This window comes from Paramormyrops kingsleyae, chromosome 12 (genome assembly GCF_048594095.1).
Source record: "Paramormyrops kingsleyae isolate MSU_618 chromosome 12, PKINGS_0.4, whole genome shotgun sequence".
Taxonomy (NCBI): domain Eukaryota; kingdom Metazoa; phylum Chordata; class Actinopteri; order Osteoglossiformes; family Mormyridae; genus Paramormyrops; species Paramormyrops kingsleyae.
Genome location: NC_132808.1, coordinates 23,583,748 through 23,608,042, shown reverse-complemented (window position 1 = coordinate 23,608,042; position 24,295 = coordinate 23,583,748). Strand labels below are relative to the sequence as shown.

The 24,295-nt window shown below is 45.6% G+C and overlaps 1 protein-coding gene across 8 annotated transcripts in view; it reads left to right on the top strand.

Moving 5' to 3' along the window:
• The window catches only part of lingo2 (leucine rich repeat and Ig domain containing 2), a 285,847-nt gene that overhangs the window by 82,505 nt on the left and 179,047 nt on the right, over nucleotides 1-24,295 (top strand). The window lies entirely within an intron of this gene.

Below are 24,295 nucleotides of genomic sequence, written 5' to 3'. Positions count from 1 at the left end.
GCAGCCTTTCCACTAGCTGCCAATTTGATTCCCGACGAACGGTCAAGCAGAAGGTCTGGGCCGTCTTCCCCGTGCGTCGGATAGTTCATTAAAGGACAGATATCGCGGAAGCCTCGATGGAAATTAGCTGGGGCGAACTGAAAAGTTTGCCAGCTTGGCAGCCGGAGCCGAGAACCTGAATTTCGGAAGGAAGCGACGGCGAAGGATGATGGAGCGGGCTGCTTCTGCCACGCGTGCGGCTTTGAAATGATTCCATAATCAGCCGAAAGCAACAGAATACACTGCTACGCTGGAGAGTTTTCCAGAAAACTGAGGTATCATTACGACTTTGTGAATGGGTTACTTTTTGTATTTAAAGAATAAAATACAGGGCACCCATGCAGGTCTTACTGGTTTAGAGAATGTCGGTCATGTTCTATATCTAAACACATTCATTAAATCTGATTGTCCACCTTAAGGTGCAAAAATAAATTTAAGGCCTTTAATTGTGGTGGAACTGTGACATTGTGCCTCCCATGATAACCACTACTTATTTATTTAATCTTAATAACAGGCTGAAATGGAATCTCTTTTTCGTGACCGCAGCACTGGGTCATGCATTGTGATTTTCTCCTGAGCGATACAATGGACCTTTGTGTAGCTACCCTTTTGCTCATTCTACCCATATTTCCGGACGAATCAGCCTCACACTGGCTGCTTCCCCTGCCTCGATAGGTGAGGACCAGAGTGAGGTTCTCCTTCCCCATTTACATGCAGAATTTCTCAGTCTGGAAGTTACACCTTGACCCAGTGAAGGATCCTTTTTGGGGATAGTGCTGGAATATTACAGAAAGCAGTGAAGCTTCACCACATGGAAGTAACCAGCTCCACCGGGCTGCTACCCAGAGTGATAAACGACGTCCCCATGGACCCGGCGCTGAGTCTGTCCTTGGTGCTGAAAAACCTCCCCAGAAAAGTGTTTGGCACTGTCTGTGGTCCTGAATCCTGTTGCCTGCTGCTCTGCCGCTGTCCGTGGTTCTTGGTGCAAACCTGCCCCCTAAGAAAGAAATTAAGGCGCAATGAATCATGGAACTGGTCTCGTTTAGCAAGGATGCAACTGATCCTTGATATCTGGGGCAGAGCAAGACCAACATCCGGGGATATTTATCATCCTCTGTACTTAGTTCTTGGTACTGGAACTGGTCTTCGGCAATGGAAGACGACATTAAACAGGTACAGGAGAACACAAGTACGGTCAGCAACACATATGGAGAAACCGCCTTTGTATCAGTTCATAAGAAAATGAGCTTCACTTTAAATGCGGATGAAATGGAGCTGTCGCTATTGCTCTTGATTTACAGCCCTGCATCCTCTACCTAATATCTACCGCAAATATATCCCAGTATCTATACTGCTAGCTAATAACAACAGGCCCATTTTATGACCGGTCCAGCGTGAGTTACGTTCAATGCAACTGCATGCGACTCTGTCATGCATTGATAAGCTTATTTTTCTTGTTGCTGGGTGGTGTTTGGGGAGGGGGGGGGGGTGTAAGGATTGCGTGATCGGGACCTTTTAGGATTTCCAAGGACTGCCTCTCCTTTGAAGTGTCTGATTATAGGTTAACTCCCAGAGCAGCCTACAGTACAGGTAATCAGCGCTCCAGGGAGTGTGTTTGCTGTGTAGTCGTATAATGAGACGGTTCCCTCGGAGCCTCGTGCTTATTTTTACCTGAATAATACAGAGATCAGGTATTCTGCGATAATTGCCGCTAATATGATGCTAATTAGGTGATAACAATATATGCAAATAGGTCACTTAAGATGAGAGAGACAGAGATTGATGATTATGAGTGCAGACTCTCACAGTGAGAGTTGTATGATTGGTAATAACAGCTCCACCAGATCTCTATGTACTAAGACAGCCTTGAACATTGGGTCTTTCCACCATAGCTAATAGCTGATTGGTGTGATTAGGCATTTTGGGGCGGGGCTTAAGTCCAGCTTTTTTAGGGATACATGCAAATGATCGCTTTAAAGTTAACTTACCCCTTGTGATTTAAGAGGAAATTTTCAAAGCTCACGCGGTCTATATTTTGTTGTTTTTGTTGCTGCAGTATTTGGAACAAAAACGCACTCAGTCCTCCTGCAATCCAACAAAGAACTTTTGTTAAATTTCCAAAACCCATTAAGGCCACAGAAATGTTTTCAAAAACTTACCCCGTGGACCGAGTGAACTTTGCACTCTGCATTTCAATTCCGTAACGCTAGATAGTACGACCACAGTTGCCTTTTGCCAAACCTGAAGTTTGAGAAGCCTTCCGTGCGCCGTGTATCGCCAAGACGTATCTGATCCAGATGCGATCCACAGAGGACCGCATTGTTATGCCTTTTCGCTCGCAACGATGTCGCAGGAAATGCGGCGATTCAGCAGCAGCTGGCCTGGGATGAGAAGGGATCGCCTCTCAATAAAGATGCATCCTTTCATCAGCAACCAAGTAGTGCCTTGGACTGACTTACCCAGCTGGGTCCGCTGGCTTCCAATAAAGCTGTCTGTGCAGTCTGGGCATAATTGATTTTATTTACTTATTTTTCTCCTCTGTAAGATGTTAGCGGTGATTAATAGCAATCATCCATTAGATAATTTAAATAACTGACAGTGTGATGTTTATCGGTATTGTTCCTCATGACTAATATGCAAATTAAGTCATGTATCTCAATCTACAATGTTGTTCTCTGTAAATCTTTCTCAAGCACCCTTGAGGTGACTGTTTGGATTGGCGCTATATAGAAATGAATAATCAAACTGATTAACAATTTCTGCGTACCGTGATGAAAAGACAGCGCTCCGCTTAATTTGCGGGAATGATCTTTTATGTAAAGCAGCATTGATTTTTATTCATTCGTGCGGCTAAATCTTTCACTGGAAGGATTCTGATTGCCGGAGGGTACAACGGCAGTCGTATGGTTTTATTAAACTCACTTACAGCCTTAACGTGTCAGAAGTGGCTGAAGTGTTTTCTCCACAGTCCGGGGCAGTCTACTTTCCCCGTCCTCTTGCATCCTAATGGGAGCCTGTTACAGATGTACGTTAACTGCGAGGGCTTATCCTTAGTGCCCATCGATCCGTGTAAATCCCTATCTGCGGTTTCTCTCTCCAAAGCCTGTTTGGGGCTTAGGCGGTGACATGTGCCTTACAGATACCTACAGCGGCCGCTGTGCCGGCTAGCTTTGAAGCTTGCCTTGTCTTTGAAGCGCGCCGATAAGCATCCCCTGGCGCACGTGCGAAGGAATGCCTCTGCTCCGCGCGATAATCTCAAACCCGCATCACCAGCATGCTCTAAACTGGAGAACAAGGTTAAATTCAGCTTTGAACTTAAAAAAAGAAAATGTTGCTATGCAGATATCACTCATTATCTCCATATAGGCGATAGGAAGTAGGGTTTAATTTCCACCACAACAATGAAGCAATTAAGGTGCCATAAAAAAATAATAACAGCAACAGCACATCCTTCTGGAAAGCTTCGTCCAACCCCGTCGGAATATCCTGTCCCTGCTGTGCTGTGCACAGCATATTAATATGTGATGCTTATTCCCCCAGCATTAGAAGCTCTGCTGCTTTTTCCTGGGAAAATTGTGTCGAGCTGATCGCTTTTAGGACCTGTTGACAAAAACCCTCCCCCTCAGCCGCTTGCAGCACCACGTAGTTCTCTGAGGTTTTCTGTCATGGCCTGAACCTAACTTGGTCAATGCGGCTATATAAGGACGATAACTGAAGCTCCTGGACCTCCTCAGACCCTTGTGATTTAATACTGCTATTTCACTTCTGAATTGAAAGACTCTGAAGCACCAAGTACTTTAGTCAGGAGGTTAAAAAAAAAAAGTGATATTGACTTCAATCCCTTTGGCCGCATTGATAAGCAGAGAGCATCTGGCCTGATAGCAGAAGCTGTGACAATGGTCTCTGTATTATATAACCATTTGCGCTGGCTTTTTGGGTCCTATAATGATGAGGGAGTAGTTAGCCCATCTTTACGGAGTGTACTCTATCTGATTGGACAGCCCCGCTGTGGACATTAAGCCTCCCCCCCCCCCCCCCATCGTTACTGCCTGGGGACCTCAACAGGCAGATCGGCAGATTTGCCAGTGGGTAGAGATGAGGCAGGGAGCTCTTGGCTGTAGAGACGGAGAAAGTACAGAGCTGTGGAGACACCATAAGATGTGCTGTCTTGTCCTCCGGCGGAGAAGTGAAAAATGCCACTCGGGACTCGTGGCCAAGTGTTTCGGGGCAGATAGTGGTGTTAACAGTAAAGTCAGGCTTACAATCACGTCAGCTGATACCTGAGTGACCCCCAACCGCCCCCCCCCCCCCCGTCCCAGCGCCATTAATAGCGTAGTATGGGTCTGAGTATGTCTAGAGAATCGTTTAAATTCCTTGGGCCACGTTTCCAAGTGCGGGAGCGTGCTCTGCGGCGTTACAGAACAGACGGCATGCCGTCATTCGTGACCTCTTCGCCGATGCCAAATTTTTACGACTGGGAACGCGGCGGTAGGGTTCAGAAGATCAGTCGAAGGTACGGTAAAAGTGGAGGGTCCCCCGGGAGAGAGCCTGGCGGGGGGGGGGGTCGGCTTTCGGGATCAGGCTTTGCTCTGTCGGGGTTTTCAGTCACATGCAAATGGCTGCTTCACATTGACTGCTGCTCCGTGGGAGGAGATGAGATTTAATATTTAATCCCATTTCAGGCGTGCCGCCCTCCGCTCGCCCCGCCGCTCGTCTCCGGAGCTAACAAAGCGAGAAGCGCGTCACCCGCTCGCAGAAGCCGGCTGATCGTTTCATCACTTCTCAGATGAAGGATCCTCACTTCAGCTTGTCATTTTGCATTTTACTTCCCAGGTGATGTTTATAGACTCCCGTTTTTTCCCCATTTATACAGCTGGGTACGGCAACATTTTGGGCTAAGTGGTTTGTTCGCCACGACCACGGAGACATTCCTCACGGGGACTGAAACTCACAGCCTTCAGCTTGCGCATCCTCGTTCGACTCCACTACGCCATTTTCCAAGCCTGTATGTTTGTGGAAATGCCTTTCCAGTTCGCCCGCATGATGAAATGGAACTCTTATCCTAATCCTTCAAACGGACACACCATATATCAACCAGACCGAATGTGACTGTATCTTGTCTTAACTGGGTCTGTGTCTGGTCTATGTATGACAGCCATTGACAAGTGGAGATTCCCTGTGCGTGTCAACATACTTAGCCAATAAACCTTCTTCTGAGCCGGTTGCTGGATTTCAAGGGCTACTAACTTGTGAGGAGGTGTAGCCTGCAGTTGCCTTAAAGGGTTGCTTAATCGCTCTTGTCTGTATTTTGGAGAGCGCTGAGATCTCGAGTGTCGTACGCTGCTACGGGGTTCTGGGATCTGCTGGAGGTGAAGGATGCCAAACCAGCAGGAAGTCTGGCTGTTGTATACATATCAGGCTCTGTTCTGCATTGTGGAAGATCTTACAGCCAACAAGAGCAAGAAGAAGCTTCATGTGTTTGTGAAACTGTAATGAAAACTAAACATGCAGAAGTCTGTTAGTCTTTGGTCTGCAGGCACTCAAATAGAAAGTGGAGTGACGGAGCCCATATCTAAGTTTTTGTTTTTTTGTAAAATGTTAAGCAGCATCAGTTTAACTTGAGTACTACTCGTGGAATGATATACATGTATAATTAAATTGTGTCTGTGGTTTTAAACAGTAGATGTGTCATAGCTTGGAATAAGTGTCGTCTGTTGCTGTTCAGAATGTCTGGAAAGAGCCGGCTTGCTGGGCTTGTTAATTTTCAGTTATGTCCCTTTCCATACTGTGTGTGTGTGTGTGTGTGTGTGTGTGGGTGTGCGCAGGTGTCTTTGGAGATGTTTAGCAAGTCTGTTCACAAAAGGCAGCAAAACCTATTTAAAAATATGAATTTCCCAACAAGACACTTTTGATGGTTTGGTTTTCAGCATTGCTGAATACATTAAAGGGAAGTTGATGTTAAATCCTCATGAATGTAGGTATATCTAATCTCTGTGTGGGCCTCTTTAATAAGCCCTCTGTTTTAATAGCCCTTTGCTGGACTTGTGTTGATGGGTCCCCCTTTGCCTCTGTGATCCAATCAGAATTGAAGTCGTTGATTAATATTCCTGCCCCAAGGAGTTGTGATCTTCTCTTCTCCTCTGCTGTGTCCCTGTGTGTGTTATCGGCGACCCAGACTGCCGTGTGTGTAAATGTCCCATCAGGGGTTAGGTCTATGTGTCTGCCAGAGCACAATGGGGCTCTTACTGGGGGGTCAGAGGGTTTATTTCAGGGTTTCCCGTAGTCGGGGGGCAGACGGAAACAGGGTGGGGAAAGGGCACCAGCAGACCTTCTGGAAAAACTGAAATAAGGTCACTGGGGGAGATGCCAGACCCAAAACCTCAATATTTACATAACTGAGAACAAGAGTCAGGCAGATCCAGTCGATGCCAGAAAAGTCGATGTGTGACACTCTCTTCCTGGACTCCCCCCTCCTCCCTCCTCGCATTGTTGCAGTACATCCAAAAACCAGTTATTCTTGCATTGTCACATTTCGGATCTGATGAGCTTTAACAGACAAATGTAACCTGACATATTCCTACTCACCAATGAACAAATCTGCTGAGAAGTGTTTCATCCATGAGTAAACGGTGCCTCCAAAACATTTGTTAAATGGATGTGGCACAGGCTGGTTCACGGGGTAGAAACTGGATGTGGCGTCGAGTGATAGGGCTGTCTTATTTTTATGCTTATTCTAACCATTCCTGCTGGACAGGATGATCGGTGCCACGCCTTTTAATAGACATCTGGGCTGTGCGATGAGGAACCAACTTTAGACTGAGGCGGGGACCCAGTGAAGATAACCCAAAATATAGCTAATCTTCCTATTCTCGCTGTGGAATTGCTTTGTCATACTTATATATATTGCACTGCACGTACAGAATATTACATTAGTCCTGCCTGAATGCCAAACTGTTACAGCTTCTCCGGATTATGCAGTCTTAGGTCTTTCTACAAAGGAGGATGCTGTAAGATGTCAAACTAGATTTCTGTAATTGAAATAAATCTACTTTTCTGGCACAGTAGTTCCTGCTTAATGTTTGTGACTCCCAATCGACTATGCTCGGTGTGTCCGAACCACGCAGACTTCTGTCTGGGTAATTCTGATCCTGATTGGTTGCAATGCATTATGGGTCGCCCAATCAGAATCTGATGTAACACATCATTAAGGAATCAGCTGTGGGCTGCTCAGGGTTGTACTTGGGCAGCGTTATACGCTTTCCAAGAAAGTCAGCGCAGTACATAGTGTACATTTGAGACCTCAGTCAGCTTTGCTTTCCAAGTCCATACGAAGGCTAATGGCAGCCCTACTGTGTGTCTTGTCTTACACCTGTGTATGTGAGTGATTTAAGTGAGGGATGCACAGCATAACTATACAGCAAAAACCCACGAGTGTATTTATTACACATGTAATATGCACTCCGGCCCGTTCCAGCATGTATGTATGTGCACACGCTGTGTATTTGCTCGTTAGCAGGTGATAAATTCAGCACCATTTCTTCCCGATCATTATCCGAAACAACAGGACCTCAAACCCGGATCACCGGAAAGCCACATGAAGAATGACTCCGTCCGTTGAAAGCTCTCTGTTAGCTCTGATTAAGCTCACCGAGTGTCACTGAAATCTCCCGAAATGGGGTCAGCGTATGGGTACCGCCTCATATCAGCAACATCCAAATTAATAATCACGCCCCACCACCTCCAAACACTTTATATCTACACTTCTTCACGCACACTAATATGGACAAGAAAGATTGATGTGCGGAAACGATAGTCTACATCTCACAATGCTTTTTATTAAAATAATTAAAGCAGGGTACGAATAATTAAAATGTCATAATAAAGGTTTCTGCAGCTTGGCTGCAGGGCTATGGGAATTAATTAGCTCTGCTGACGTCTGAAGCTTCTCCTTTACTACGCTCCATTGAGGGGTTGAGACTTTGAATGAGTTGCGGATATTATTACCATTTTATCTTTTAGGGATCCCATCAGCCATAAAGCCCTTTCCCATATATACTGTCCATATAACTTAAAGTTTATTTTAAAGCACATAAGTGAAGATATTTAAACAGAACTTGAGGTATCGTAACATGAGCAGATGTACCTTATATAATCTTGCGGCTGTGTTTATTTATTTATTCATTTTTATCCAAATGACAACGCATTCAGTGTCCTCGAGGGAGTGCGGGTAATGCAATGCGGCCCGTACCTGAAGAAAAATACAAATAAACACTCACAAGCCCTCGAGTAATCAACCGAACAATAACAATTTAAAATTGCGGTGTCGGGTGTGTAGTCGTTCAAAGTGTACTGGATTCTAGAACCCAAAACGGAATGTCTCCAGACAAATGTTGTAAAATTGCAACATTAGTGCTCAAGCACTTCTTAGATGAAAGGTGAAATGGGAGATTGTACACAGAGATGCTGTATTGCATTACCATTTCCATGTCTGCTCTTAAAAGCCAAATGCGAATTGTCAGCTGTGTAAGCCATCCTTATTCCGATGTGTGTGTAATGTAACATTTTTGCATTTTCCCGGTGTACAGTTTTATCAATATAATTCTCGGCTTGTATATTTTTTCAGTGACTGCAGATGACTGTTCACACATAAAGGTATTATGAGCACCCAGCTAAACGCTACCTTCTGTGCTCCCCCCTCCTATCCCATCATGCTTAGCGGCCTCTACTCCCATGATGCCACGTCTAATTCTGAACGCTCCCTCCACGTTTGGGAGGTACCGGAGCCCCCCCGCCAGGCCTGATACCGGGCTGGTTCACACATTCAACAGATGGTCGCCCGTCTATTTGTTTATCTCGTGTCCTCTCACAATAGCCGAGGAAGGACTGGGTGACGTCCCAGATATTGGGCCATATGGTCGGTCTGTTGTACACCTGGGCCGAGAGACGGCTTCTAACACCTGCGCGAGCGGATGGCGCACCCCATTCGACCGCTGATAGTAAAGAGCCCCCCCCCCCCCATCTCGATCACATCCATGCTACCTGCTGCTAAAGATGGAGACCGATAGGAAAGCCAGGGGTGGAGAACAGGAAATGACACGTGAACCGTCACTAGGCTTGTGCAGTATCCCAGTATTTTCGAAAGGAACACTATTCTGCTATTATACATCGAACAATTTGCTGTTCCAGGGACCACCACCCCTCCCCCACTCGAATTTTATCGGCAAGATTTTAATATAGCAAAAACACCGTGGTATATCTTATTACATTAATATCACTCACTTCAGGACCGTGCTTGTCACCCCCGCAGTCCTTTTAATGTCACTGGCATGAGTTTATGCTCAGCAGGGGGTATAACGCTGTCACTGTCTCCCAGCCAGCACACAACATCTATCACATGAAACTTCCGGCTGAGGACCAGCTGAAACGCTCCTCATCCAGAATACAAAGCACAGTTATAAGCCATTTTTTTTCCTGCAGAATTTGATAAGCATGAAAGGTTATCAGACAGCTTGAGCGATACTGGAACAGCGTGCTGGGATCCTCGACTGCCCTGGTTGACCTCCACCACTGCAGTCACTCTCATAACTTAAACCCTCTATTTTCCCTTGTCCCTCTTACCACGCAGGTGAAGGTTACCGTTATTTGACGGGCAGGGTAGTGATCTCAGTTCCCGGCAAACCATTCGCCGTTTGGACGTACGCACCCACCCATCTTTTCCTGTTTTGTGTGATGTTACCGCGCTCTCAGATTCGCACAATGCACATACTCTTTCTCCTTTTTCATCGTACTAGACAAGGCCGTGGCTATTTGTGCTTTATAATGCCATGGATACTGCGGCCTCAAAACTGCATAAATCCTGCAAGAACAGATTCTTCTTTTACTGAAATCACGATACCCATTATTTATATCACACCAACTATACCATGTTTATCACTATACCATGTTTATGTACATTTTCTAATTATTTATTAATCACACGTATATATTGTACAGCTGTTTCAAGCACTTTTTAGCACTTTCAGATCAGATGCCAAACCGTTTCGTTGTCTGAGCGCTTGGACTTTGCACAACGACTGTAAAGTTGAATCTAATGTAATCTGTTTGATCGCCGCAGAATGTGCGTAAAACCTGAGGTACGTTTTACCCAAAGTGCCCATCTCCCTGCAGTGCTGGGAATCGATGGTTTTATCGGCCTCGGGGGAGCCTCGGCAGGAGAATTCCCAGTTTGCCAGGCCCCGTGTGCGTGGCGTGATGACCTGTCAGGAGCACGGGATCCCCCAATCGGTCACATGTTTAACTCATGCCACCCCATCCGTCCCGGGCTGCGGGGCAGGCGGCCCTCCAATTAGCTAAATGTCAGCTTGGGAGTTCAACAAAGCCTCAGGCAGGGCGGGTTTTAGAGCAAATACGTGTGTAATTGCTTGTCATTAGAAGGAGAAATGCAGTGAGCCAGCTAACGAATGGCTATAAAGGATGTGTCCACCCCCCAACCCCTCCCCCCCTCGCACAGTGAGCAGCTTTGATCCTGTGACCTTGGGGGTTTTGCGGTGGAGAAAATATTATCCATGAGTGCCTTCACTGCCGATTTTTTTATTTTTTTTGCACGGTTGTTTTGATCCAAGACCCGCTGATTACCGCGTGTTTTCAGACGTTTCTCTTGGTAGCGAGGTGGTACCGGGGCATGACATGCTGATGTATTAAGAGAATTCCGGGCCGAATTTTCATGTTTGCAAAGCGAAGCTCCATCTCCTCGCATTGTAAGGAAAGAGCCCCATCCTGCTGCTTCATTACAGAGACTGGCTGAATTATTCAAGGATTGTCTTAGAGGCCGTGGGTGCAGATGGCAAGACGGAGGTCAATGCTGGCTGATCGACGCCTAAATTCAGGGATTCTTCTATGACATACCCTGTATGGAATTTTTTAAATGTAAATCACACTTTTCTCCAATGCAGTAAGAGTCTGTACTGAATTACTGGTGTTATAGATGCATGGATGGATGGATGGATGCATGGAATCTTTGTCAATTGTCCAAGGAACTGTCATGTTAAAGTTTGCAAAATTTGCACCCTGTAATGTTAAATATTCCAGCAGGAAGCCGCACAGATCACCAGGAATAGTGGTTTGGTGATTCATGTACTCAGAATTCAACATGTTAAACTTGAAATGCAATCTTCTGTGGGGGCGTGGCGAGGGGGATTATGACATAGAGGATGAATCAACCTGCTTATTCCAGGCCAGACCCCTCCCCTCCCATCCGTTAGCTAATAATGCTGAATGTACCATTTGGCTACCAGACATATACAGAAATATACATTGAATTTACTCGCGCTTTTTGTAGAAAATACATCATTAAATGTTAATTATAACTAATTAGCTGCAACCTATATGCACAAGTATGGTGCTGGCCACACCAAGATTACAGGCTCATACCTTTGCATGTACCTAAAATTCTGTAAATAACATTATTAGTCACCATTTAACTGGTGGCTAATGATGCTTTAGAAACTCTAAATGAGTTTAGTGTTGTTTACTAGCTAAACTGCTAGTGTAATGCATTGGAAGGTTCCGGTAAATAAATTAAAAAATCTACAGATGTGCCGTTAAGCATCCATCCATCCATCCATCCATCCATTTTCTATATCTGCTTGTCCTGTATAGTGTCGCAGGGGTCTGCAGCCTATCCTGGAAGCTAAAGGCACACGGAACGGAACAACCCAGGACGCGGTGTCAAGCCATTGAGTATGAAGTTCAGCACTGAGAGCCACTCAACTGAGTATGAAGACTGTGTTTTGGTTGGAAACACTGTTGTGTGCAAGTATTCCTGTTTGTGTTTAGAGACCCTCTGACATGAGGGGGTGACATATTGGCTTGCCGGGCATCTTCTGTGGCGTATTCGACCTTGCAACGGTCTCCTAGACTTCGCAGCAGGATCAAGTCACCCGGTGCCCCCATGAGATCGAACCGCTGCTGCGGCTTTACAGCCGCGCTGTCTCTGGCGATCGCGGGCAGGAGCGGGGAGCTGGAGGGGCGAGGAGCAGACACTTATGCCCTCCCAAAGGGTGCAGGCTTCTGCCGATTTAGCTGAACTTTCTGACTTTCGTCGGGGCGGGCGTTGATGAAATTCCCCGCAAAATACTGAAATCCCGTAATATGTATTCATCCAATTAGACATCGTATAAATTAAAAATGTGAGTGAGGAGAGCTTTAAGCACGATTCTCCCTACAGGAAATTGTGGATACAATTTAAAACTGAAGAGAAATCAGTCTTATGCACTAATCTTCCTCTCTTTAAAGTTTTCCCGTTGTTAAATTCCCTGGAGGAATGAAGGCACACTTTCTTGAGTTGTGAAAGTCAAACTTCTAGCATGTGAATGGGAAGTTAAAAAAAAAATTGTGTGGATCTGAGGCCTATAGAGCCAGCAGCAAACCCACTGCACAGGAAGTGTAGCTTGGATTGGTCGCCATGCCGTTAGTCTGGCCCTTATCTGCAAATCGCGAGTCGTGGGTGTCCGTGGCGACGGCTTTACCGCTGGTGATGCGGCGGTCCGTAATCGCGGCCTGGCAGGACCTTGATGTCTTGGCAGCGGTTTTCTTTCTTGGCCACCTTCGGTATACCGAATAATGCCAGAGGTGGACCGGTGAGGCCCAAATGGGGAGGGGGGCTTTTAATAGGACGCAGGGCTGTTGTCAGAAACACAAAAGGGGGTGGTGGAGAACAGGGGATATGCACAGATGAATCATGCCGCGACATCGAGGGAACAAAGAGAGACGCTGCTGAGGGAAGATAAACCGCATAGTGGAGAGGGTGTGTGGAGAAGCGGTAAAATTGGGTTTCCCCCCCCAAAAACAGGAATGTTGTATGGATAAGCCCCCCACTCAGCCTGCTATCTGTCTGCCTCTGGATAAGCAGTCGTTATCAGCCAACCCAAACTGCTTCTGATGATGCAAAAAGAAAAAAAAAATACAGCTAACCAAATGTATGCAACTTGAGAGGAAATATTCAGTGACTTTGTCTTATGAAAATTTATGTAACCTTGGATCAGTCGTATGTGATTCTGCTGAATGTAACTGAATGTTTAATCAAGGGTTTTTTCATTCATTTGTTCTGGTTCTGTTTTGCTAGAACGGTACTGATATGGCGGCTTTGGCCCATCAGGGTTTGGGGCTGGATCGGCACCCTGGCTGCGTCTGGGGATAATGCTTTGTGTGATTCTCCTTGTGTATGTTGGCTTCCTCTGCGTAAGCTGGAGTCTTCCTGCATTCCAGAAACAGTCAGTGTTTCTCGACCCAGTCCTCGGGGGGCCCCAGAAAGTTCCCTCCCAGCACACCTGTACTGGGTATTTGGTATTTTTGGTTGTGCGATTGCTTGCTTCAGGTATTCTGGGAGCTGGGAGGAAGCCAAGAAGTGGACTGTCAGGGGTCCCCGAGGACTGGGTTGAGAAACACTGGTTTGATTTAGAGGGGAACTACACCAGCCCCTGTACAAATTGCCTGTAGAGTGCATATGTGTGTATTTGTTTATCTTCTGCGGTATTCTGGCATCTCGTACAGGGTGCTCCAAGGCCTGTGTACCGCATGGAATAAGCTCCTGAGCTCATGGAAGTTTTACTTGCAAAAAATATTCTGAGGGCAGAAGTGGGTCCAAGCAATTAGAGGAGGCAGGACCAAGACATCTGATTGGTTGGTCCCGCCTCCTCCAGTTGCTTGGACCCACCTCTTCTACAATCTGATAGGTCATCTCTCTGAACCAATCATTATTCGTTCTGCCCTCAGAACATTTTTGTGTAAGTGAAACTCCCGTCAGCGGTTCCAGACTGGCTGTCACTCTGTATTGGCTAAGCAGTATAAGCACAGGATGAATGAATAGAATTGCTGCTGTTACTTATTTAATTATTGATTAATTGGCATATTCTCTTACATGCTCCATTTCAACAGCCTTATTACTTTTTGGTTCTTGCGAAGTAGTTTAACTTAACACAAGTGTCTTCCTCTCAAGGAAACTTCTATAGTGTGTTGCTGTTACTAGGGCTCTGCTGAATTGTACTCCTAAGTCCTTTTCCAAAGATCAGCAGTGTCTGGTATAGATAGCTTTTATTAATCGTGATGGATATTCAGTGTTATCAGTTGATGAATTTCCCTGCACAGCCCAGTAACTGGTCCCACAAACACTGATTGCTCAAGCGATTTCTGCAACTTGACTTTCACAGCCATTAAGGGCCAATCAATGCGTTAAAGAACCCTTGAGTCCAGACTTCCTGATGCAATAACCTTCGGGAGAAAATGTCACTGAAACTCCTTCACAAATGGAAGATATGCAAATTTTTGGATGAGTTAACATGTTTATGATTACATATTCTTAAGTAAACATTTTAAATAACAATTGTCATTAAAAGATTTCCCTCTGTGGTTGGGGGTTTGAATTGTGCCCCTTTTCCATGTCTGTTCTGTTTGCATGTTCTTGTCATGTTGCATGTGTTTTTTCTGGGTACTTCAATTTCCTCCTGTAGCATGAAATCATGTAGATGGGTGACTTGAATCATTTCAATTGCCCTTCGTGTGTGACTGTGTGTTTAAGTATGTTGTATGTCCCCTGACGGACTGACATCGTGTCCATGGTGGAGCAGTAGCAGATCCAGAAGTCATAGTGTGAGCGGGGCCAGCATAAAATCAGGCGGACGAGTCCCATAACACTTCACTTGGTGACAAAATCAAATTATAGACTCAGCTTCATATTTTTAGCAGTTTTTTAATGACCTGTGGCATTACTAAGACCAAAGAGAAAGAGAAATCTATTTGCCTGTCAACTACACATTTCCTCTGACTGATCTAACCACGCACACACGTACAATCACGATCGTTGTATCGTACTGTATAGCCTGAGCCCAGTGCCACCGAAGTAGTGCTGTTCTGTTGTGTCCTGTCTGGTATAAGTACCAAGCTCCCAAGGACTATGTAGTAGATGACTGGTTGGAAGATGGTTGATTGGATAATCCGTATATGTGTATGTGTGTGTGTATGTTTGAGCCTTCCTGGATGAGTCAATAATTTATCAATAACACAAAGGAAGCAGAAGGGAACCAATCAGGGGAATGTACTCTGCGCTTCCTGTAAATATGACGGCCAATCACGTGCAGCCGTCCACTCTCCATCTACCTACCCAGATAAATAGATGATGCAAGTGTGACCGCTGCACTTAGAGGCCTGACCCACGCGTGTGGTGCTTGTGGAGGCCCGTCAGTCTCAGATCAGACATGCCACATCCATTAAACCTGTTTCCGCTCTGAGATAAGTGTGCTGGGTATAATGGAAATGCACCCCCTGCACGATTAGGGGCTAGTGCTGATTTTGACAATCTAACATCAACCCCCTCCCCCATGCGTCTAAATACAGGAAGTGATTATTTGGGACTAAATTAAGTCATTTAGTCATCGGCTCCTTCCTTTGGTTTTGGTCCAGTCTATGGAGGCAGGAGGTAATGGTCTCGTAATTCCTCTGCTTCTCCTTGGTGGGGCTTTGTGGATGGATGGCTCGCTCTCTCGTAGGTGTGTGTGGATCAGGTAATGTGGAGGGGTGGGTGGTGGGGGGACAGACAATGGCACCTCCCCCGGGGAGGTGTAGAAGCATGGGGGGTAATTAGCCTATGAGAGAGGCCGTGCCCCCCACCTGCCCCCGTCTCCAAACAGGGCTTGTCAAGCGTCGTTTAGCAGATTCAGAGTGGGCGGCGGCAGCCGGAGCAGGCCGGGGGCACGGCCTTGCGTTCCTGCAGGCCTCTCTCACCTGTCGCTGGAGCGGTTCTGCTTCGTGACGGCAGCCTGCCCTCGGGGCCTGGTGGCGTGGGCGGCCTGTCCTCTCAGTAACCCCCAGGGGCGACAGCCTGCAAACTTGCATCCGCTCCCGGTAAAAGCTAGCGGTGCGTGTGTGTGTGTGTGTGTGTGTGTGTGTGTGTTTCTGTTCCTCGGGGACCCGTACCGTCGTGGGTCTAAGGGAAAGCCCAGTCACCATTAGCTCCTCTTAGCACTTTTCCACATGAACGGCTCTCGTTTATTCCGGGTCAGCGGCGACTTACGGGTGGATACAGTCGGATCGGAGTGACGCTGAGGTACGGGGAAATGTCGCAGCAAATGAACTTACTTAGACTCCACCAAGGGGCTACAGTGTCAGCAGTCAGTCGACACTCAAATTAAGCAACAAGAGTCTGACACGTGCCGGCGAATAAACTCACAGGTTATGCTTGTTCTTAAGCACAAAGCTTCATGCACTTTCCCCGTATCAGCTGCAGAAGAACACACTAATTAGGCTTATTAGTCTTTAACCAAACAGTGAATTGCTTGTTATATTCTAGCTGTTTTCTAGCTTTTTTAATAAACATAATGCAAAGCACATTCATTTTTTCAGGATGCATAAGTGTTTCATTTAATAAAGTACATTTAAAACATTTCATTATATTAATACCAGTAACAACAGCAGACTTTCAATGTAATTGTACAGAAATGTAGATTTTGATTTACATGCAGCCCTGGTCTTCAGTAAGCAGATTATGTTGTGTCAAAAATGTTGATTTAATCATCCAAATGATCGATAGCCTTTTTGCGGGAAAGGCAAATAGCGTCCCTCCTGTTGATTGTATCTGACCTGCTGCATTGTAAATCAAGGATTTGCGCCCCCCCCCCCGTCTTTTGTTAGCACAAAAACAATCGACGCTGCTCTTATCCTGTCCCATTCTCTCAAAACAAAGACGTGACTGATGTTAGTTTGATAACTGTTAGGTTATTAACTGATGAAAGCTCCCCGAGAAGCGAATTGTAATATATTATGGATTTGATTAAGATTAGACATATCGATTGTACGTCAGAATCTCGTTAAAATATAGATTCATTAACAAAAAAGTCGTGCCAGTGTTACTGGTAATGACTGTAAATGTCCAGACAGGGGGATGTTGTAGCGGAAATGGCTCTCCGCGATAACAGGGAACGATCCCAGCTGGTACGTTTCCGAACTCACCCCCATGTATTTCCTGTCCACATAAAACAGTGTGGACTCTTTAATAATTCATCCTGGCCTTCTCAGGAAGCGAATAGCTCATCAAACTCCTAAAGCACAGATGAGTGAGGTTGTGGATGGTAGGCTCGCGTTTGCTTTTATGCAAATTCAAGTAATTAGGGAAGTCGGCGTAGTACTGTGTTTCAGGAGACCGATGTGTGACTGAGGTTTGTGCGAGTCCGGGGAGGGAGCCCGCTGTTTTACACGTGTACGAGGCACTTAAACTAGATAGCTTTAGTTAAAAGACGAGGCGAGAAAATGGGCAAAAAGTTTAGCATTGCAAATTGCCTCGGGGAAAAAGCTGCGGATAAAGAGCCGGAGAGTTTACGCCGTCGCTGAGCAATATTTGGAAATCGGTGCTTCATAAACTTCCCGAATCGCTTTTTCTTAAATCCGTCGTACATTACAATTCTCGCACGTGCTGTTGCAGGCCCGTGCCATTGGCTCCCGATTAAACCCACGGGAAGAGCCAGAAACGGATCGTGCTTCATGTTCATACCGAGGCACGATTTATCCGTCCCGCTTTGGATAATTTATGTGCCTGTTTTCATTATCCGTATTTTCCCCTACAGAGTTGGTTTAATGCTCCTGTAAAATTCCAGTTTCAGCGACGTCACCTTAGATGGATGCACGCCAGTCTGACGGAACTTCTCATGCGATGATGCTTTAAAATAATGATGTGAATGAAAGCATTATCATAACTGGCAGGAATGCTAAGTTTATGCGTGATATACATAATGGATGGTTTTTATTTGGCAGCATGATGGCTAATTGGGTATTACTTGCCCTACATCCTGAGTTGGGGATGGAAATCCTGCCTCTGATGCGGAATTAGGTGAATCAGTGTCTCTAAACTGCCAGTACAGTTTGTGTTCGCGCCTTGTGATGGGTTGGCACCATGTCTAGGGTGTGCCCCGGCCGAAGGCCACCGGGGATAGCGTCGACGCTCCTCTGTGAACTTGGCCATGATCAGTGGTCGGAACCTTTACATAACATTGGCTAACGTTCTGGGAAGGTTCCCTGTTATCTGGGTTGCTAGAAAGGTGGTTTTTCTGAGTAGCACCGTGGTCTCACATGAGCCAACATTATGGACTGAATTTATGTCTGTGTGTGGAGTTTAGATTCTGCCCATGTCAACATGGTGGGATTCTATTCAGCATGAAAATCCTTTAAGGTTTGAATACCAGCGGACTTCTACAATTCCTTTAGTAGATCATGAAATACTTTGCTCTTTTGCAACCTTTCTTAAATACATTGTGCGTGTGTACATTAGAAGTATGGCAAAAAGTAGGCTTTATAAATAAAAATCTTTGTTTGGACTCCATTTAATGATGGAATAGCACATGTTTATGTGCTATTCCAGTTTATGATTGATTATTAATCAGCAACGGTATCCTCTGATTGAGAGACCCACTGCAGTCTCTGTAAGCAGGTGCAGTAAACAAAGACTAAATTGACCAGAGTTGTTATGGGAGACCATACTTCTGTGTTCCCCTTTGTATAGGAAATTGAGTGGACTTATCTGACTTATACATTATTAATTTCATTTCCAGTTGCTCTTTTCGGTGGTGGAAGTTTACTATGGGGAGAGGAAAAAAAATCAAAAGAATCAGAAATTGAGCTCTGGGTGTACAGGACATGCATGAGTACGGCTTATTTCCTCAAAAAAATAAAAACATGCTGAGTCTGCAGATCCTGCTCAGGGCCTCCAAGGACCAGGATGAAAAAGTTTAGAAAAATTAGCAAAAGTTCGGCCAACCCTGATCAAATGTTTTACTTAATCTGTAAGGTTTTAAAGTTGCTATTAATTTAAAGATAATTACAGAGCTGAATAAATATTCCAACCAGAAATGAACAGATGCTTTGCCCTTCCTGTGACCTGACACTTTTCTGCTTGTGATTAATTCCTTACAATAAAATGCTCATTTGGTCCTCTGAATAGGAATATGCAGAGTAATATATAGAAGCAAATAAATAAATGTGATTGGATGCTTGCCAGCATGAATCCCATTCTCCAGTTCTCCCATTCAAGGGCCTTTTGGGTCCTTGAGCAAGGCCCTTAGCCCCCAAACGATGCTCCAGGGGTACCGGATAAATGGCCTGACCCTGTGCTTGGATCCAAAGCTTTGTTTTCTGTATATATGCGTGCGTATGTCTCAAAGGAGAGCATGATGGGATATATGAAAAGAAGCATTCCAGTGTGCTTGTAGCCATACTTCTGGCTTGGGAGGTGGGTCCAAGCAACTAGAGGAGGTGGGACAAAGACTCCTGATTGGTTGGTTCCACCTCCTCTAGTTGCTTGGACTCACCTCCTCTACAATCTGATTGGATATCTCTCTGAACCAATCATTTTTCGTTCTGTCCTCAGAGCATTTTTGTGCAAGTAAATCTTCTCGAGTATACCTGTGCAATCAAATAAAGCATCAATGTCATGTAATTTCATTAAACAGGGCACAAAGTACACAATGAAAGGAAGAAACAAGGAAGTCTTGGATGTGGATTTCGGGGTGAGCATCCTCACTCTTTACTTACGCTAAGCGCATACCCGTCAGCAGCGGGGACGTAAACACCCTGCACCCTGCTCCCGTCTCCCCGTGTCCTGAACTTCCCACAGCGTGGGCCTGACAGCCTGACTATCTCAATAATGCCGCATAGCAGCGCTGTATGTACTGGCTGCGTGTTTCAGAACAAACGGCGGCAGAATCAGCCAATCCCGTGTTAGCTGAATTTTGAGAATAGTAATTATTCTGTGGCCTATTTACGAGGCAGAGTGACAAATGGCAGCCAGAAATAAGGCAGCGGAAACACAATGCTCTCCACAAAGACGGCTCCCCGCGGCTTCCTGAAGGTGGCCGCCATTCCGCTCTCTATCTCTTCCCCGGCAAGCAGTGAGGGCAGCTGTTAATACACGCTAGAAAGAGCGGCGGCTTGATCTCTCAGATCTGCCGCTGTCACCTTCTCTTTTGTTTACCGATGAAATTGTTTTTGAGGGCCTGTTCAGCAGTCAGGTGCCTAAGTACTTCAGGATGCAAATCTTTTAAGGGCAATTGGGGATGTTTAGGATATCTGTGAGACTACATCCAAGATGGAGACAAGGTTCTACTATTTACTCAATATACCTCCAGAAGCAGTTAAACTGAAAAGTGTTTTATATAGGAATAATGTGCAAGGCATGTGTCTGCATACATAAACTAGGACTGGGGGGGGGGGGGAAGATAGGTAGAGAAAGAGAGAGAGACAGAGAGAGAACTCAAACCTGTAAAGACAGAGAACTTATATTTCTATGTTATTTTTGTTTCACTGTAGTTCTGGAGTACTGGTACCCCATGAAATGTATAATCCTGTGACATTTTAGTATACTGGTTCTGTAAATATTCAGCTACACCCATAAGCTTGTAGGTTATCTGCTCACTTGACCCAACTGAAATATGGCAAAATATTGACTGTAGAAAAAGAGAAACTTGATGAATTCAAGTAAAAGATACAAAGTCAAATGAATTGTTATTATTCAAAAGCCTTGTATGGGATAACACTGCACAGAGAATAGAAGTACTTATTATTTTATTATTATACTGTTTAAGGCAACTTTGGGATTTGGAGGGATCTTTTTAGAGTCTTTCCTCCTTTGTTCTTTCCTTCTAAGTCCTGTTATACTGTATCTGCATACAATGGGATCTTTCTTATTATTGCAAGAATGGTGGCTCTTTCATTATGAATTAGTGAGAATTTTTAATGAAGGTAACAATTCTGGATACCATAAAACAATCCAGGTACATATTTTTATTGTATCACTATAATTTTTTTTTTTAACCCTTTAACCCTCGTATAGTACAGGAGGGCTGCAAGCTTAATCCCTCGGCATAAATGTCTATGCGTTCTGTCTAGAAGGTTCTGTGCCTTATCTGTGTGGCAGGAACAAAAGGGGGTTTTGCCGAAGCAGAACGAGGATGCCAGCAGACAGACGGATGGGTTTCACTGCCTGAACCGGCTTCTTTTTTGGGGCTCGTCCCAATGACTATGGGATGCCGAGGCATGGAATTCACTGGGGATCGAGTTTTAAAGATGGAGACAGAGCCTTGGGTGCCGGGAGACCTCCGTGGGAACCGGGCCCAGAGGCTGCAAGCTGATTCTCACGCCGAGGAAAGCCTGTTTCGGGATCTGACGCTGCCATGGGATGAACGGAAAAAGGGATAAGAGAGGATCAACACATGCGGCGTGAAACCCATACCTGCGGATTCTCCAATTCTCAAGTTCCCCGAGGGTGCAATTACCAGAGTGCGGCTAGCAGTTAGTGCTACATTTTGAACTGAAGGCAACGTGAAAGGATTCACTTTTTGAGTGACCGCTTCAATGAAGCAATTAGAAGTACAGGCTTCAGTTGATCCCGCCTCCCCCTCGTCTATCAAAGGCGGAGAGAGTTGCAGGGTAGGCCTTTGCCACAAGAGGGTAGACATGAGTCTCCCATTGGGCCCTCACAAGGGACCGCCTTCATTAGAGACCCTCGAAGCAAAGGCCAGGTCAAAGCAAAGTGCCCATCAGCCACTTGAGGTGGTTGGCTTGGCCCCTGACCTCAGCCCAACTCCCTCGGCGAACTCGCAGCTTCACAGGCCGCACGCACCGACCGTCGTGAAAAAACAGAGCGCGCTGCTCCTCCCTGGAAGGCCCAGAATTCACGACAGCGGTTGCGTCAAAGTCGGCTTCTTCCCCAAACTGTCTTTAGGATCCTTCGCTCGTTTGACTTTCCCTGTCAGACGTGCCTCTGCTGGCTGTTCGCTTCCCGGCAAACAAATTTATATTCTCAGGTAATGCCGCTGTCAAAATAAGCCCTCTTTTGTTATCAAAACTATTTTTAGAGAAGGTAAAGCGATGCGTTTGGGTAGGAAATATGATGGGGAAACAGCTGTCAGGTACGATCTTCAAGGAAGAGATTGACGGCAGTATCAGCTGAGCATTTAAACCTGTTCATCTGTAAAGAGATTTGATTATTCATAGACAAGTAACTAACTTCATCTCTAGGGTCTCCCCTACCTTCTGCCTTGGGCTTCCTCTGGTAGACTTCATGTTCTCTGTGTCCACGTAAGGGATAAGAGGTTGTGGAAGATGGATAGATGAATAGATGGATGGGTGTGATCTTATTTACAGAGCAGAATGCATCTTCACGCAGTTTGCAGTTCTCTCAGTTTCTTTAAAGCAGTGTTTCGTGAGAGTCGTCTTCGCTTCAGCCGATACGGGACACAAAAGCTGAGCAAGAGCTTTGATCTGAACACCCTACGACCAGCTCGCTGAGGAGCCAGTGTGACACTACTGTCACAGAGTAACTGTACCTTTTAGAGAACCTGAAGGATAATGGGAACTTGTCAGTTCCCAGTAATGGAATACACCAGGGCTGTGATTCCCATTCCGGTCCTTGGGGACCCATAGTCGGTCCGTGCTCCCTCCCAGCTCCATACCAGACAGTCCACATTTTTGCTCCCTCCCAGCTCATAAAATATGAAAGATTGTAAAACACTTTAGTGCAGTGTTTCCTAGTCCAGTCCTCGGGGATGCACAGACAGTCCACGTTTTTGCTCGAGAGCTGGGAGGCAGCAAAAATGTGGACTGTTTGTGGGTCCCCAAGGACTTGATTGGGAACCACTGCACTAAGGTGTTTTACAATCATTTATATTTTATCAGCAGCAATAATAGGAGCCTTTTTCTGGTCTCTGTTCTGGTTCCACACTGAGGCCACAGGAAGTGAAGGGGCCTCCCATGGTATCCCAGGCGTTTAAGGTCACAGAAAGAAGGAAAGGGGAAAATTTTGCAACCAAGCTTGTCCCTTTAACCTAGATTTATTTATTTGTGTGTCTGTTCATCTTTGAAGACTCATTCATCTTCCGTAGCTTTTCTTGACATCTCAGGTACATACAAAGTCCACTGACGGGGCTTTCTGCTGTACATGTTGCCTTGGGTTTTTCCATAGTCATTGATTCTGGTATGGCGCATCTCCACATACAGGTTTCCAGCAGGGAGGAAGAAAGCGGCTACCCTGCTGCATATTGACATGGCATAATACAGGCATATACAGGGGCAGAGCCACACACCCCAGCTGAAAGCTGATTGGCTGCCAGAATGCCCCCTCCCCTGTCAGTCACAGACTCTAAACATATCATTGGTTAATGCAAAGGTTGGCCCCTATGTATGAATTATGGCACATGTTATGCTCCCAATCTTAAAAAAAATCTGGAATTGCCCATGTATAGCAAAAAATAAATAAAAGGCTGCCATATAGTAAATTGTTTAATCATAAAAGCCATCACCAACTCCCCAGTACCCACTGCATTCCTCTCCTTTAAATGATATATCACCGGCTGTTTGTTCATTCGTTTGTTTGTTTTTCATCCATCTTTCTCTTGTTATCCCAGCCAGCAGTGGCAGATAAAAATTTGCACCGTTGAAAAAAACTTTTGTACAGAGATGGTTTGCCATGTCAACTTCATAAAAAAAGTGAAACGTTTAAAGGTATAAAGAGACAGCAGCTGCTCCACACAGGCAGATGCTCAGAATGGTTATTAAAAATGGACCTTTGTGCTTTCTTGCGTTCGATGACACGTTAACCATCAGTCATTCTCTGCTGAGGCAGGCTTTTCAGCGTCCGTCCCACCTTGATCCAGAAGCAGGGTCACCTACCTGTCTTCTCTGTGATATTTTTAGTTACCTCTTAGTGCCAGCAGGCAAATCTTCCTCATCCTCATCTTCTTTGGTGATGTGAGTGACCCTCTGTGGCGTGTTGAGGGTCTGACTTATCGAGGGTGATGTCAGGGGAAGCTCACCACCTTCCTTATGGCTTCAAGCTGGGAAGGTGGCACCATTTGGAAAGAGGAACCTGAAAAGGTCACCGAGGGAGTTGACAAATTTTATAAGTGACGTCTTTCAATTGCTTTACAACATCTTTATGTCCTCCTCTTCCCTTCTGTGATTTGTTGCTTCAGACCAGCTCTGGATGTACAATATGGAACTTTTTTATACACTATTCTTCAATAAAATGATATTATGTCTGTATATCGCGGCAGACAGTCGTGGATATTTGCCCGGAGGGCTTTGACCTGCATCCCACATGGGGAGGAGAGGACTTCCATTGTTTTATGGGTATCGATCAAACAGAGGGTGGCCTTTCCCTGCCCGTGTGGGTGAAGGTGAGGCACAGACAGGCCGTACATCATGGTTTCCACTTTGGGCT